A 17,949-nucleotide genomic window follows, 5' to 3' on the forward strand; every position below is an offset into this window, starting at 1 on the left:
AAACTTGGGGTAAGAATGAGCCTGGAGGGAGTGGCCTACCAGGAACTACAAGCAGCAGATTATAAACTGGAGGCTCCAGCAGAACAAGAAGCAAGGGTGGGCGGCCACTTAAGGTACAAAGAGAATCCCTCAAAACCTATTAAAATATTAGAAATTGCTATGTGTGAGCGGGGTCTTTTGTTTGCTCCTCCAGAAGCACTCTTCCTGCTCTTCCACCATGCTCTCTGTGAGGGTGAATTTGTAAATTGAATCAACGGGCTCTCTTACCCTCTAGATCACAATTGGCTTGGCCAATGGGAACCCCCCCCCGCCCCCCCGTCAGGAAAGCAGGAGAACGGTGAAACGGGGTGTTTATATCCTAGTGTCTTCTTTGCTAGGTTGCTCTGGGTTGGCAGTGCTGCCTTCATCAACAAGGTCATACTTCCGGTCAGACAGCCCCTCCTCCAATGAGAGCTACTTTGTTCAGGGGCTGGTCATCACTCTCTGCCTTGCTCCCTTGGACCTGTGGCCCCTTTACCTTGCTGACACCTTTTTAAATGGCCCCTTCATGAAAACTCTCTCTCTTGCCTAATTTCAGTATGCCATTTGTCTCTTACCTGGATGAAACAGTGATTAAAATAGCCTATGAAAGTGGGCAACGGGCAAAGATTTGCCTGGGGTCAGCTTGGAGGCTTAATCTAACCAGCATTAGTAGATGGAGAAAGAGGAACTGGGGAAACTACAGTCAAGTCAAGCACAGATTTCACAGAGATCATGGAGCAGCTACTGGGGTGGTCCAAACAATAAAAGTGACAGCTGAAGAAACATCTAAATTTATGAGGAAAGAGAAGCCTCATTTGTTATCAGATTTGCACAATGTCAGTTATGAAGTCTGAAAGAGGAACATGACCTTGATGAGAAGAGGAGCGGTCACACACAGTGCTTTTCCCTATCCTTCAGCTTCCTGACCTGTCTCTTCCTGACATCATTGCTCTAAAACACCAGGACAACTAATTCTGAAAAGAATTTCCCATTTATAACCAACAAAAATAAGAATTATAGGATAATCCCTACAGATTTCTTAATATTCCACATTCACACCAGTACTCACTGGTACCTTTTCAAATACAAAGCAAATTGGTGAAACATAATCGTATAAATCACCATAGTCATTTTGGTATTATTTTTACATAGTGAAAGATAGTAACAGATTATAACCCATTGAATAAGAATTCACAAGCATGTACTAACATAAATAAATGGAAAAAGTGAAAAGCTCTTCCTCACAGTTGAGTATTAACTAACAAATGTAGAAGAAATAACGAAAATAGAAAATTACCACTTGTCAACCATCATAAAGACATTCATGCAAGAAGAATAAATGAATACTAAAACTCATGGGTGAAAGTTTGACAAGGAATAGGACATTTACATTGTCTCAAAGTATTTCTTCTGTATCAAAAATTTTTTAAAATAAAGCTTACAGTGGAGACACCCAGCAGACACTATCTTCATCAATTATGGGACAATTCTGAAGAAGACATCACTTCTTGTATCCAGTCAAAATGGCACAACCAGAATTTAATCATAATGAAAATCAAATTGAAGACATTCTATGAAATGACTGAACTCTTCAGAAATGTCATGAAAAGCAAAGGCAGGCTAAGGACAACTTGAGGTTGAAGAGTTATGAAAAGTAAATACCACATGTGATTCTGGATTGAATACTGGACTGGAAAAATAGTAATAATTATGGATGTTACTGGGAACACTGACTAAATTTGAATATGGACTCTTGATTAAGTACTAGTATTATAAAAGTATTTTAATTTCCTTAATTTTATGAAGTCCAAATGAGGTTATTACATAATTATGGGTAATAACCTTACTCTCAGAAAATGCACATTAAAGTATTTAGGGATGAGTGGGATTGAAGGACAATTAAAGGACTTCCCTGGCAACTCAGATGGTAAAAGTTTCTACCTGCAATGCGGGAGACCCGGATTTGAGTTGATCCCCTGGAGAAGGAAATAGCAACCCACTTCAGTATTCTTGCCTGGAGAATTCCACAGACAGAGGAGCCTGGTGAGCTACAGTCCATGGGATCACAAAGAGTCGGACATGACTGACAGACCAACACAGGAAGGGCAATGAATTATATGAGTATATGTGTGTATGTAAACGTTGATATAGATATATGTGTGTGTCTTCAAGGAAGTGAAGATTTTTTTGTTGCTCTTGTGTTACTGCAGTATGTATGTGTGTGTGTATTCACTTTATCACCTGTTTTTCTGTGTCCTGGAATTTATGACTCTTTTAAAATTAGATATACTATTTCTAATTACTTCAAAGAACACTGCATTTTAATTACTATTCTTGTTTTCCAGAAGTTGCATTTTTGAAGAGACAAATGATTACATTCCTTATCCTTCGTGGTAACCCTTATGTTACGAAAAATAAGAATATTTTTAGGAGAGATCTGTGGCATAGTGGTTAAGACTCCAGTATTTGAAGCTAGATCTATTAAATTGGAAATTTGTGATCTAAACTCTGGTGATTCTGCCTGTATTGTAACAGAAGGTGTCTTATTGGCTATATGAGCTGGGGTCCAGACATTTTAAGTGCCAACCAATAACCCCAAACACAGCTCTATAGGCCAGCACCCACATGACAAGTATTTCACATGCCACAGTTAACCTTGGAAATTACGAATGATGTGATAAACATTTATAAAGCTAAACATATTCAATTTAAAGAACTTTACTGTAAAAATGTGCCTTTTTAATGTTTTATTTCAAAAGACTAAAAACATTTTATGATAAAATGCTCTTTTTGAAATGATGGTGAGAATAAATGATAGTGGGTTGTTTTCATATTTTCTTTAGCTAAATTAAAAATTGACATCCTGTGTTGGTCCTCCAATTTGTATTTTACTGATGCAGCAAATCAAGAGTCTAGGAACCAGTGGAATAGACGATCAGTACTCAACCTCATAAGCTTGTATGTTCATATGTGTGTAACAAAAAGTTTGGATGCTGGAACTATACAAACTATATTAAAGTCTCCAAATTTGTCCTATAATTGTTTATCCTACCATACGTGGACTAAATTTCATACTATTTTGTAAGAAGATGAATGCTTCTTAGTCAACTATGAATGTATTGAAATGTTCATAATCAAAATATTATTGCTTTAATCATGTACAATAGCACTTATAGTACTGTCCTTCCTGGAACATGGGAATATTCTCCTAAATTGTCAATTAACACTGATTCAATCAGTGTGGCAGCAAAGGCACTAGAGGAGAAAAATATTCTGGACAATCGAGTATTGTTGGGGAAATTACATCACCAAGAAATTCTTGACATCAGTAATAGATAATCTGCAATGTCAACTGAGTTCTCAGTGTTGCGTTATTGCCCTCTCTTGTGTCTTTATTCTCTCCTTTTGATTGTTTCTTTCTGTCCAACTTTGCACTTTCAAAATTGTCTTTCTAATCTTGAAAATAACTTTTCTCAACCCTGATGGATTTTTTCTCATTGTTCATACCTCATTCCTTTTAAAAAATGCCTTTTAAATTCAGAGTTCTATACTCAACACTTTCACTCTTGGTTAAAATTAAATGAAATATAGGTCCCAATGATACTGATGAGACAATTTGGCTGTGAATATTCATATTGACATAAGCACATGGAGTATTCAAATGCTATGCTGGTCATTATCCTTCTCAATAACACTATGAAGAAAATACTGGAAAATACAAAAGGTGAAGATAGGAAGAAAGAACATTATCCATGTGGAACAGAACTATATACACTCTATTTCTGGTTATCATAAATTATTTCTTTATTTAATGTTTACTTAGAAGAGCAAGATGATCACAGAACTATTTGATTGTTAACTACAGCATTTTGTCTGTCTCCCAGGAATGTAGTCTTCATTTATCGTGGTATGGAGACCAGAAAGTTCTTAAAATAAATTTATAGGAAATTACATTTTAAGTATAAATTCTTCATTAAAAATATGATGTTATAGGAAATACAATTTACTTTCTGAACTTTCATGAATTTACTACCCCATGTTTAACTTGCCACAGTGCCGTGTGTGTGTTAGAGAACATTAAGATACAAGTTGTATCTTTCTTCTTCAAGCTGTTTGAAATACATTGATACTCAAACATGGCAGCCCATTTCAGTATTCTTGCCTGAAAAATCTTATGGACAAGGAGACTGGTGGGCTATAGTCCATGGGGTTGCAAGCGTCGGACACAACTTAGCAACTAAACCACAACCGAATCAAATTATCAAACCAATGTTGAATCTTTTTCTTACAAAGCTCCTTACAAAGCTTCTCCTTCTCTTCAATGCTCTCAAATCTGGTTCTACCTCCAACCAGTTTATAGTTACTCAAATTCTTCATTCAGTCTTTATCATATTTTTTATAGATTTTTAGAATTTGATGAAGATGGTCATCATCACCTCCTTCACTGAATTGCATCTTCCCTTGCCTTCCATAAAAACTAAGCTTTTCTAGGTCTCTTCTTTCTTTAGGATCTTTGCCTTCACTCCTTTTTCCCCTCTCCTATCAGATTTCTTCTGCAGCATCAGCCTCTTTTTTTGAGTTACAATTCTAACTTTCTGTTGGTCTTTTTTACTTGCATATTTGTCTATCATCTTCAACATCATACACCCAAAACTGATTTGACCATGTTCTATTCCTCTCAACCACCAGGAAAACTAGCCAGAAATCAACCCGCTTTCTCAGTCTGTTACTGTTTGGGGTCTTCCTTCAGGCTCAGCAAAAGTAAGTACAACTTACAGAATACATAGAGGAATAGGTGAGTAACTCCACAACCTTGGATTAGAGGGTTGGAAGGAGGATTTCAGGGACAGTTATAACTGTAAACTCTGACCTGGATTTGAAGAATGAGAAGGGTGGGGCAGTTCAGATAGCAGAAATATTACAGAATCGTGGTCAAAATGTGTATTCTGCAGATTGCCAAAAAGCAGGGTCATAAATTGAGAAGTTGCTGGAAGAATGCAGGTAAGCAATGATGGAATATAACCCTTGACCTCTTCTTCATCTGTCTTTCTACCTCTGAAATCAAACCTACCCTTCAGGATTCAGTGACATCTTCCTTGTGTCTTATTACTGGAAGAGAATTTTCTCTCCTGTGAACTTCTATGGGATTTTGATGTATATGTTTACACCTGGACAGTTTTGGAGGAAAGGGAAAGACAATAATTATGCTAAAGCAACAAGCATCAGTGAGGACTCTCCTGGGCAAAGAGGACATAGGATCACCTCCATGTTCCATTTGTATGGACTTAAACTGCCATGACACCGTAGTTTAAAATAGTTTTATTCCTCTCTACGCTTCTCCACTTCTGCCATAAGAATACACATGCCAGAAAGTGTATGATTGGTAGAGATTGATCTTAAATACCACTATATCCTCTATAGTAACTTTTTACAGAGAAGCTGTTCTCTAGATATTTAGTAAATGGGCAAATTAGCTAATTATTAGCACTGTTCTAAGTAGTTCTATTTTTGAAAGCATTATTTACCACTCTGGGATCTTTCCCTCTTATATGTTCTTTCACAGAGATATCATTATATGCAAGATATATAAAAGAATAAAACATCTAAAAAGTTACAAATGAAAGTTGGCCTTGGTATTTTATAGTAATATTGGATTTATATAATAAATATTTAAATGGACATGTATTACATCCATAAGAGAACATATACTGTTTTTGTTACTTATAAAGAAATAAATATAGATATGAGTGTAGTTATACATATTTGTATATCCATAAATGTTTACAAGGTGTAAGAGTAAAAAATAAATTGACTTTTGACTCTCTAGAACTCAAGGAATACATAATATTCACCTTGTTCTGTGCTATGATGGAACTACTGAGCTTGCCATTTAGAATTTAATCTCTACAAGGAATTAGGGCTTCTGGACCACATTTTTTCTTCAATATCATTTGGCCTGACTCTTATCTGCATTATTAATGTTCCTCATTCATCAAGGATGGTGAAGAAATGCCTTATTCAGCAGTATTTCTTGCAGTCACAGAAAACACATGTTTCTAAAGGCAAACAGATTGTGCTTGTGATCAACCTCAGTCATAAATGCAGCCATTTGCCCTACCGCAGGAAAAATGTCTATTGAGTTAATACTGACTGATATCCTCAAGTAGGTGCAATGCTAGAGCAAAATACACTAACTATAAGATTTTGATCCCATAAACATGCAAGGATATGGAAAATAGGATTTATGGAGAATGGCTAAATTATGTAGACTGAGTTTTTTTTTTTTTTTTCCAGAGACAAGAAGAGTGAGGAAGGATTTCATTCAAATACAGAAGAGGTTGTCCTATTTTTAATATGCTACGATTTGCTAAAGTAAAACTCATTAGGCAGTTAATTGCATGAAGTTTAGTATAAATCTAGTCAGGCACATATTAGAACTTTATGATTCTACTCTTCTTTCCCCACACCCAAGTCTTGGCAGTTCCATGGCTTTCTCTCTGGACTATGCCTTAAATGGCCAAATCAATCCAAGGGTAACTTCAGTGTGGTGGGCTCCAAGTCTTTGGGCCTATTAGATAACCTCTCTTAACCTTTTAATAATCTTAGGACATTAAAAAAAAATTATCTAAAAGCCTACCAGGACAATAGTTAAAAATTTAGTTCTAAGTATCATCTCAAATTAAATCAGAATCATCAGGAAAGGGTCTAAAAATGTCTATTGAATTATGCTGTTAGAAAGAGGTAGAAGAAAGTTATAACAAGCTTCCCAGGAAGGTCTTATAAGCAGCAAGTCTGAGAAATCCTGTCTTAGTGATTGGTAGCTGGGTAAGGTTCAGGCCTTTAGGAACTCATCATTAGTTGACTGTAGTACTTAATTCGGAGAAGGCAATGGCACCCCACTCCAGTACTCTTGCCTGGAAAATCCCATGGATGGAGGAGCCTGGTAGGCTGCAGTCCATGGGGTCGTGAAGAGTCGGACATGACTGAGCGACTTCACTTTCACTTTTCACTCTCATGCACTGGAGAAGGAAATGGCAACCCACTCTAGTGTTCTTGCCTGGAGAATCCCAGGGATGGCAGAGCCTGGTGGGCTGCCGTCTGTGGAGTCACACAAAGTCGGACACGACTGAAGCGACTTAGCAGCAGCAGCAGCAGTACTTAATTAATAAAATACTCAAAAGTCACAATAGACACATCACCAAGTAGCATCTCTGAGTTACAGAGTTTGATTCAGTATGGTCCTGTTATGTATCTAAAGACTTCCCAGCAATCTGGGCTGAATAATGAGAACAAGACAGCTTACATTTCAACCTATGTGATTTAGATTTACTAAAAGAAAAGGAGTTCTAACATCAGGGACACAATTGGCTCATATAGGCCTTTGTAAAAAGTCAGGGAAAAATTCCCTTTTCTCCTCTGGGGAAAACAACTCTGTGCTGGGACAAGGGATTCAGTAAATGAATTTCAACAGGTACTGTGTAGGAGCTCCTCTTTGAAAGGATCACAGGATACTCTTGAATTTTTCATCTCTCAACATATCTTCCAGGACAAATAATTCTACAACAATAACATCTGTAAGGGGAGGAACTGTGCCCATCCTACATGGTATAGAACAGTGCCTGTATTGAACTTTTAAAAAAGTTGAATAAATGAATAACCTACCACCTTGAATAGATATTGCAAACTGCACTGAAAACATCCTTTATAATATCTTGAAATTTAGGACTAATCACACAAAGCCAATAATATTTTCTTTATTTTTTTTTTTTTGCAGGGAACCTAACACAATCAGCCTGTATGATAGTGTCATATTTCAGATGGAGGGAGCTGCATGACATACTATTATTATTCAAAAACAATGACTGCCAGAGAATGAAAATGGGGAGGTATGCCAAATACTATTAGCCCATCTGATGGTATTTAATTCTTATATATTCTATGAATGATATACAAAGAATGCAATTTAAATTATCTTTGAAAAATTACGTGTATATATATATGTATAATATATTTTTTCACTGTTTTCACTAATTTTTGCATTGTAGGTGGATTCTTTATTGTCTGAGCTACCAGGGAAGTCCTTCACTAATTCTTATATGGGCATGGAACAAGAAATTTCTACCTCTTCTTTTAAATCTAGTAAAATTCAAAGCTGAGCATCAGTCCCACTGTATTGCCAGGAAATTAAATCTCACTCACTATTACAATCTTCTCTCCCAGGACTCAACCGGAATCCCAGAGGCTTATAGGGTGCTCAGAAAATGGGAAGTCCATCATAGCTTCTAAGGGCAACCTTATTGGCCAAACTGGATCCCTGAGGTCAGTATTTTAGACTCAACTCTGCTGGGCACACCATGCAACTGTTTTTCTGAAGTTTTGCCTCCTTCTGGGTACACTGTCACAGAAGAGGGGGTGGGGCCCTAGGAATTACAGGACCATATTGCTTTTGGGCCCTGTCCCGGTTTCAAGGACAAACTCAAGTGCTAAGTTTTTGCAAACTCAGCACTTGACATTAGCATGTATCACCTCCCTCTCTTGCTTTAGATACAATTCTCTGGCTCCTCCTACCCACCAAGAAACCCAGACTCATTTCTTAAATAAACTTATTCCTCTACAGAAGACTCAAGAGCTTTTAAAGTGCCATAAAATAGAATTTCCTGAAATTATGCAAACGACCTCTGTGCTGTCCCAATCCAGCAACCACTAGCCACACGTGGCTACGGAGCATTTGAAGTGTGGCTAGTGCAATTGATGAATCTAACTTGTAATTTTAGTTAACCATCATGAAAATGTAAACAGCTTCATGTGGCTAGCAGCCACCTTTCTAAAAGCTTTTACTTCACCCTGCTACAAAGATACTAATGGTCCAACCATGCACATTAATCAAGGAGGATGGAAAATATGAAGAGCAGTAGGATACAGCATCTCAGGAAAGTCCTGTGGTGGTGAGTAGAGGGGTGTTTATTGTGATGTTCAACTTTTCTGTATGTTTGAAAATTCTCAAAAATTTGTCGAAAAAATCCTGCCATAAATTAACATGCAGTTATACATGGATTTATGAGCAGGGATTTTGAGGGAGGAGCTCCAGCCATTTTATTCTTTTTCAGAATTTTTATTTATTTATTTGGCTATACATCGAGTTTTAGTTGCAGCACTCAGGATCTTTATTTACAGCATGTTAACTCTTGGTTGTAGCATGTGGGATCTTAGCTCTCAACCCGGGATCAAACCTGCATCCTCTGCATTGGGAGCGGGGAGTTTTAGCCACTGGACCACCAGGAAAGTCCCTTGTTTTAATTCAACTGATTCAGACAAGCGATAGGGCTAATGAGGGCCCAGCACCTGAGAAACCAGGAGATGGATGTAACAGAGGGAAAATCTGGATACTTTGAGGTGAGAAAAAATATATATTAGCTTTTAGGGAAAGCAAAAGCTCTGCCTCCAGGCTTACCTCTGAATGGAAGAGTTCTCCTCCCCAGGGAGATGGGGGCAATGTCTGGGGTAGAGGCACTTTCACTGAGTCATTGTGAGGCTCCAGTGAATTTCTGGCCTCATTTGTCATAGATAAAGAAGTCAAGCTGGCAGAGGGAGACGTTATTTAGGGCAAGCATGTTGGAATCACAAGCTAGGAAGCAGGGGCAATCCTGTGGAGCAGAGGCATCACACAGTGGCTGTTAACACACAGATGCTGAAATTTATTCAGGGAGGGGAGAGACCAAGGGGAAAGCTGACAGGAGGTGAGTGAGAATTGGGTTTGATGTACCCAAAGGAGATCATGCTAGAACATACCATCCTGCATAACCAAGTCGAGTGGGCAGGCGCAAAGTCGCTATTTTTGCTCCTTTATTTTTGCAAACTCAGCACTTGACCTTTAGCATATTTTGCTTCCAAGGAGCGCTGGCACTGCTTGGAAACACTGTCATAAACAAAGTCCTCCAGAATCAGATTCTTAGAAAGCTAAGGCTGCTTCTTCTCAACCTTAAGATAAAAGTTAGAACAGAGTTCTGGTTATCTCGCATTCAGAAATAACAGAGTATCTAGGAAGATGTGCAATGTGAATTTGATGTTGAGGAAGATTTTTCAGAAGTGAGCTTGGACCTAAGGGAGTGAAATCTAAAGCAATGCACTGTCTACCTAATGTCACAGCAGGCAGAGGGAGAATGATCGCTATTCTTTGTTCTCATTCTGTTGGGGTCCTTTAATGGACCGGAACCTTGTGGTGCGGAGTCGACGATAAGAAAGTGAAAGAGAGAAAGAGAGAGAGAGAAAGAGAGAGAGAGAGAGACAAAAAAGACCCGGGGACCTAAGCTCTGATGGAACAAAGGTGCTTTAATGATTTTTCTATGAGTATATATAGGCTGCAGTACAAGAAACTTCTTTTGGGAATGATAGAGATCAGAAAACCAAATGTACAGCAACTGTTACCACAAGGTCAGGAGACAATCCATATCTCAAGAAAGGGGAAGGAGATTAAGCTGTTTTGTCCTAAGGAGAATGTTTACTAAAGGAGACTCATGCTTGCCTCACATAATGACCTCAGTCCCTGGGAGCAGCGTGCTGATCCGCTTGAAGAGGGACAAAGGACTCATGAGAGACAGCATGTAGGAATCCTCCCGTCAAACATTCCCTGACAATTCCCCCTTATTTATTTATAATATTTGTAAGAAGAGTTCTGACCATCAGAGTTTATTTAGTTTTGACAATCTTTGCATGAAGGCAACGGTAGACAACAAATATAATTGTTAAGACAATCACCAAAATTATGGTTCCAGATCCAATGCTATGAGTAAGACTTTGAAACCATCCACGTGGGTCTAGCCCAGATAATTGATCAGCCAATTGTTTAGCTAAAGTTTCCATATCAATGGAAGAGGGCAGATTATTAGAAAAGGTTTCAAATTTTTCTTTTTGTAATAATTGTACATTCAGAGAGGCGTTATCATGTATGTTTTGTAAATGAAACTTGATTTGTTCCCAGTTGTAGGCACTATTATTAAAATGAACAGGAGTAACACAAAATTGAGTAGAATTCCAGTCACATTTTAACATCACCCGTTTTTGTACATCTGTTAATTGATCTCCAACCCATTCGATGGCTGTTTTCAGTTCCTGTATTTCTTTTTGAATATCCTCATCTATTTGAGACTGAGTGGCCCACATAGTATGAGCATTTTTAGTCCAATTTTGGATAAAATTATGTGTTTGAATTGAGGTTTGTAAAGTAACGCTGGTGATGACAGCAATGGTGCAAATAGTTATTAATCTTATAATGCCAAAAATCAGCCATCCAATGAATCGTTTACATCGCTAGAGCAATTTAGTAAGCAGCCGGGAAGCAAGTCCAGCCATGGGACCTTCTTCCCAGGGCCGTTGGAGATTTATTGGTAACCACAGACTACGTCGAGATCGAAGAATTAAAAGAGAATCATATCTTAAGGAAATAGAGGAGTTAAGACAAGTATATAACCTGCAATTTATGCAAGTTACAAAACGTATAGTCTTATTGAATTGTAAGTTTCCTATAGCTATAACAAAAGGAAATGGAACATAGGCTTGTATAAAATATGATCGATTATAGCGAAAGAAATAATTGCTATAGCTATGATTGGTCCCTGTGGAATGTCTGGTCCAAGTCCCAAGTTCTTCGGTGTTTGCAGCAAGTTTTCAGATGTCCCATTGTTTAGGCCCAATCTGTTTATCAAAGATGATTCGAGGACGAGGTGGGGGCCATTCCATCATCAAGCTAGCCAAGAAGTCCTCTGTCATGGTAATGTTCCATTGTAGTATTAGTAACCTTCCATGTTACTTGAGTAATATAATCATACATAGTATTGTTAATATCATCTGAGCAGTTCAATAACCACATACTATGGGTTCCCCAATTGACAATTATATGATTAGCTATAAACATTAATTTTCCTGGTTTGGCCTGACATTTGTCCCAATGATCAGGAATATATTTAAAGTTCTTATTAGTAAACCCTTGGCATGTTGTTCTTTGTTCTTTCCCTAATTCTTTCCCTAAAGTTTCAGTAGTATAAACATGGTTTACTGACAAAGAAAGGGCAGTAAATAATCCAAGTAGTGTCCGAAAATCCCTTTCTGGAGTCAGGACGAAAGCCCAAGTTTGTCGACTAACGTTTATACATAGTTCTGCCGGGCCCATACATAAAGGAAGGACTTCATAACCTAGAACGATATTAATTAGTTTTTCTTTTTCTTCAGGATGAGAGGGCCCCTCCAGTTCCAAGGAGGGGGCATATGTGTTGACTCATTAGTGGATGTGATTGGTTCTATATCTGTCCATTTTACAACCTACAATAAAAAAGGGGGGTTAGGTATATAAGCCCAGTAAGTGTGATGAATCAGCTCAGCCTGAGCGGGGGAAGCAAAAGCAAGCAAAGCAAGCATAGCGAAGAAAAATATTTTTAGGATTCCGAGGCATTCCCTGTTGAGAAATCAGGTTTTCAGTTTAGTTAGTAAGGGTTTTTATCTGTCCCCAAGTAGGGAGATCATAAGGTCGATGACGTCGAGTGCGGCGTTTTTTTGGAAATTTTTAATGTCGCCATGGCTTATATTGGAATTCTTTCTTCCTGGGTTTTTTTGCTGTTTCATCTCTAGTCTGAATGCTGGGGGCCCCCTTAGGTTGAATCTTCTGAAGAGGAAGTCATGTGAGTTCGTTGGATCCATCTGGAGAAATAGAAGCATATCCTTTCCCTGTAAGATTAGTTTCTTAGATTTCTATTGATTAGTTAACCCGTCTTGATATCAAATGGGCAAAGGAAAGGAAGTGTCCTATAATGTTTCAAAACTTCTTTTTTTGTTTGTTTGTTTTTTGCTTTTGTCAAAACATCTCTTTGTGGTAAGTTTAAAAACTATAAAACAAATAAGGCTATATTAACAATAGTTATAAAAAGAGAGGAAAGCGATAATGATGAAAACATTCTTAGGAAATATTTCAGTCCAAAAGAAAAAAAAAAATCATTCAGAAATCTGTTTGGGACTGGTATTTGGCTGTGGTTTGTGTTATTTGGGGCAAAGGATTAGGAGTAACCATTCAAATATTTTTTCCTAAGTGAAATTATTGAAAATGTGATGCAGAACAACTTGACAAATGAAATGTTGCTCACATCCAAATATATTTGACCTTGTCCTTGAAAAAGAAATGCAGCTTAGCAACTGTTGAATCTCACTGTTCAGTGTGTTAAAGAGGATGACTACACTTCCAAGACAGACTTGAAAAGAAGGCAAACATTCCACATTTCTGATATTTTTAGGAACAAATAATCCATTCAGGAAATGGTGTCTTTTTTTTTTTTTTTTATGCCATTTTCGCCCTGCTTTAAGAATCCTACACATTGGGAACAGAAATAGTCATACCAACAATAGTTATAGGCTTAAAGACTACATTACACCAGAATCTAGCAAAGTTTGCTCTGGACAAGGAAGACAAAAGTGTTCCTGTGTATTTTCTCTTATTTAATTTTTTATTTGTAGCTACAGTGTGTAATGTGTTTGTCCAATCATGTCTTGTGTTTGTGGACTATGAGGAATGTCTGCAATCTGTTTAATAGAGAATGAATGTAAAAATTGTTTGAACTGCTTAGAAATATAGGCAGAGTCATTGTCTGTTTTTATAGAATTAGGTGTTCTCATTATTGTGAAGTAAGTTGATAGGTGGGTTATAACATGTTGTGTAGTCTTACCTTAGAGAGGTGTTGCCCCTAGAAAAGAAGAATTTGTATTGATCGAGACATGTAAGAAGGAAGAGGAAGAAAGTTCAGGACAATGAGTTACATCAATTTGCCATAAAATTTTCTTTCATTTGTCATAAGCCTTTTTAAAATTCTAGCACTAAATATCTTTAAAAGTTAAAAGGCCAAAACAAAGTATGATAGCATAATAAACAAATCCAATGTTTATTTTAAATAAACATACCATACTTTGTGGTTTTCATTGTGATCCACCCAAGCATTTCAACTGCATTTTCTAATATAGTTGCAGTCTGAATGTATCTGCTGACCAAAGTTAATTCTGTTAAATATTGTTTTCCTAGAATTTTTCTCTTGTTTCAATTTGGTTTAATTTGGAGAAAGAACATTTGCTGTAGCTAGAACGACAATGAAAAACTAGTCTAGTAAAGTTTATGTAAATACCACTTTATTCTATAATAAATGTTTCAACAATTAAAAAAATATTTTTGTATTCATCATTTTATTTGCCATTTCTTATATCTTTCTATTAAAAGCATATATTTTACTTTTCTATAGCAACCATGAAATGTCTTGTATGTTAGCATTTTATAGACCGTTGAACATATTTCTCAAATCATATTATATTATATATATATCCATTCATATATAAATATATATTTATATTCATTAACAGCTCAAAATCTCTTCAGCTCTTCTGCAAGAAAAACCCCTTTTAAGAGTAAGCCAATGTTCAGCAATTAACGCTTCAAAATCCTACTTCATTTGGAAATGACCCAGCCATTCAACAATCTTCTACTACTTAGTTCAGCACAACTCTAGAAACCTAAGTCACTCCAATCCCAAGAGACGGCTCCAGATTATAGATAATAGATCATTCTATCAAAAATACAATTATTTCTAAGAGCTTATCTAAAAGTTTTTATCTCATCTATATATTTGTGTGTATATATATATATATATATATATATATATATATATATATAAAGAGTTACCTTTTTGTTGACAAACTTAGTTTACCTTAAACCAAGGCATAATAAAAGTATTATATAATGTTGATGACTCAAGACATGTCCCAACTAGATTAACAAATAATTATATTTAAATCACATTCATATTTAAATAAACATTATACCCAACATTGAACACCTTTCAGTTCATGTAAAGCTGAATCCAAATAGAGCTCATTAATTCCACACTATCCAAAAACAAAGACATACACTGAGACATAGATAATTTTAGATACATAGGCATAGTTCTCTGTTTGAAATTTAAAATATCCTTTTGTTTTATTTATTTTGAGCTCCACCAATTTGTTAATGGCTGGAGTCCTAGATAGAGTGGGCTGTGTATCCCAAGGACATGATAAGAGTTAACTTAAGGTTTTTTCTTAGGCCTATTTTTGTTTCCCAGGCAGAACTTTAGCTCAAAAAAAAAAAAATATTTTAACAAGTTAACCTTTTCCTAACTGCACATGCAAGAAGAACCGGTTTTGCAATTTCAAAAAATATTTTATTTTCATCAGTTTCCTCCGGAGTCTAAAGAATATCATAGCCATTCAGTGTCAAAAATATCATTTTTCTTTTTGGTAGCTATAGTATATTATTAGTGATATATGCATGAGGGAATTGCTGTCACATAGGAAGTAAAGCCTTGGCTACAGAATTCTGACAAACACTAGGACTGTTATGGAGACGGCAACGGCACCCTATTTCAGTACTCTTGTCTGGAGAATCCTAGGGACGGGGGAGCCTGGCGGGCTGACATCCATGGGGTCGCATGGAGTAGGACACGACCGAAGTGACTTAGCAGCAGCAGTAGCAGGACTTTTAAGCATACCCTGAGGTAACATAGTCTATTGAAATCTTTTATGAGGCCCAATATGATTAGGATAAGGGAGAGAGAAAGTGAATCTCTGCCGGTCTAAAGGGTGTAAAGGTATATTTAAAAAGCAATCTTGTGAATCAGTAATAATAATGTGCCAATTTTGAGGAACAGTAATAGGTGATGGGATCTCTGGTTGCAAAAAAGAGCAAGATTCTTCAATATGTTTCAATTTTAATTGTGTGTTTATAAGTTCTTTAATAGCTTGTAATTTTTCTTTCATAAGGGGCCATTGCTTTGTTCAAATAGGCTCATAATTTTTCTTAGTTATATTAATAATTGTTTTGCTTGTTAAATGAGCAGTGGCCCCTAGGAAAAATGTGGAATGCATATCTGAGTTTGCCATTGTTTAAGTAAGTCCCTTCCTATTAGATTAAAGGGTACATGTATCACATAAGGTTTTAATGTTGCAGGTTGGCCTTCTGGTCCCTCACATGAGTATATTTGAACAATTTGATAAACTTCTTGTACTTTAGTTTGAGAAATTCTTGCAATTTGGCGAGAGACCTTTTGTACAGGCCAGGATTTGGGCCATAAATGTTTGGAAATAATAGTAATATCAGATCCAGTGTCGAGGAGACCAGAAAATCTTTTACCATTAATTTTGATATTTATATTTGGTCAGGCATACTCAGATACTAATGATGTCCACAAAGATTGTTTTTGATCTGTACTTTCAAACCCATCTGTCCATACATTATTAGAGGAATTAATAGAAATGTAAGGTAAAAGAAGTAATTGAGCAATTTTGTCCCCCTTTTTGAATTGCCATAGAATCTGAGATGACATCAGAATTTGAATCTCTCCTTTATAATCTGAATCAATTATTTCAGGGTGAACAGTAATTCCTTTAGAAGTCAGACTAGATCGGCCAAGCAAAAGACCAAAAGTTTGTGGGGGCAGGGGTCCAAAAAGTCTGGTAGGCACTCTAGTAGGGACTGCTTGAGGGTAAGGAAAAAATCATTTAGGGCTGGTATATCGACGGCAGCACTGCTGGATGTTGAGGGTTTGAGGGAAAAGATAGAACTTGCCCCTTTTTAAATGATTTTTATCTCCACAGTTAAAGCATCTTTCATTTTCCTTTCTAAAGGTAGTAGCCATTGCCTCAATCAGCATTTGTATCTTTTGAGTTTCTGATCCTAGATTGCAATAAGCTTTCAAATAATCAATAATAATCTTAGTCTCACAAATTGCAGCTATAGCTCTTTGACATTTTTGATTTGCATTCTCATAAGCAAGTAATTTCTCTAGCTGTTTTTTGGTTTCTTCTCCGATTACAGTACGGGAAATAGCAGCTTCTAATCTAGTTTAAAAATTAGCATAACTTTTCATTAGGTTCCAACAAATGAGAGACTTTTGGAGTTGTGACTGTTGGCAGAGGAGAAGAATTTGGAGCAGCTGGGGCAGGGCTAGTAAGAAAATTTTGAGATATTTTGTATTGTTTTAACTGGGCCTTTTGTAAAGTTTAATCATTTAATTTATATTTATGTAATAAGTGTTCTGTCTGTTGCTGAATATTGGAAGGGCTAGAATGTACCTTGAAATGGCAAAATTATAGCTTTAATAAGAGCCCATAGGGGCTAGAGATCAATTGGAATATTTTTTCCTTGTTTGGCTGCTCATTTAACATTTTCTTTGACCTGGAGCCAAATTTCTATATCAAAACTGCATTTATCAGGAAACTAAGGATTATGTTCAACTACTGTTTAAAGGCAAGCCTCTATTCATTGCTGTGAAGCCAGAAGTCCCTGAAATTTAAACAAATGGTGAAGTAAAGTAGAAAAATAATGGGGCTGGCCAGCCGTTTAACCCATGCCTTAGTACTTACCGACCTCAATAGGTCCCTGAGTCAGTCCGCCCGATATGCCACGTACACCAGTGTCCCTGTTCTTGGCGCCATTTGTTGGGGTCCTTTAATGGACCGGAACCTTGTGGTGCGGAGTCGACGATAAGAAAGTGAAAGAGAGAAAGAGAGAGAGAGAGAGAGAGAGAGAGACAAAAAAGACCCGGGGACCTAAGCTCTGATGGAGCAAAGGTGCTTTAATGATTTTTCTATGAGTATATATAGGCTGCAGTACAAGAAACTTCTTTTGGGAATGATAGAGATCAGAAAACCAAATGTACAGCAACTGTTACCACAAGGTCAGGAGACAATCCATATCTCAAGAAAGGGGAAGGAGATTAAGCTGTTTTGTCCTAAGGAGAATGTTTACTAAAGGAGACTCATGCTTGCCTCACATAATGACCTCAGTCCCTGGGAGCAGCGTGCTGATCCGCTTGAAGAGGGACAAAGGACTCATGAGAGACAGCATGTAGGAATCCTCCCGTCAAA

The sequence above is a fragment of the Cervus elaphus genome, chromosome 33, assembly GCF_910594005.1.
Source record: "Cervus elaphus chromosome 33, mCerEla1.1, whole genome shotgun sequence".
NCBI lineage: Eukaryota > Metazoa > Chordata > Mammalia > Artiodactyla > Cervidae > Cervus > Cervus elaphus.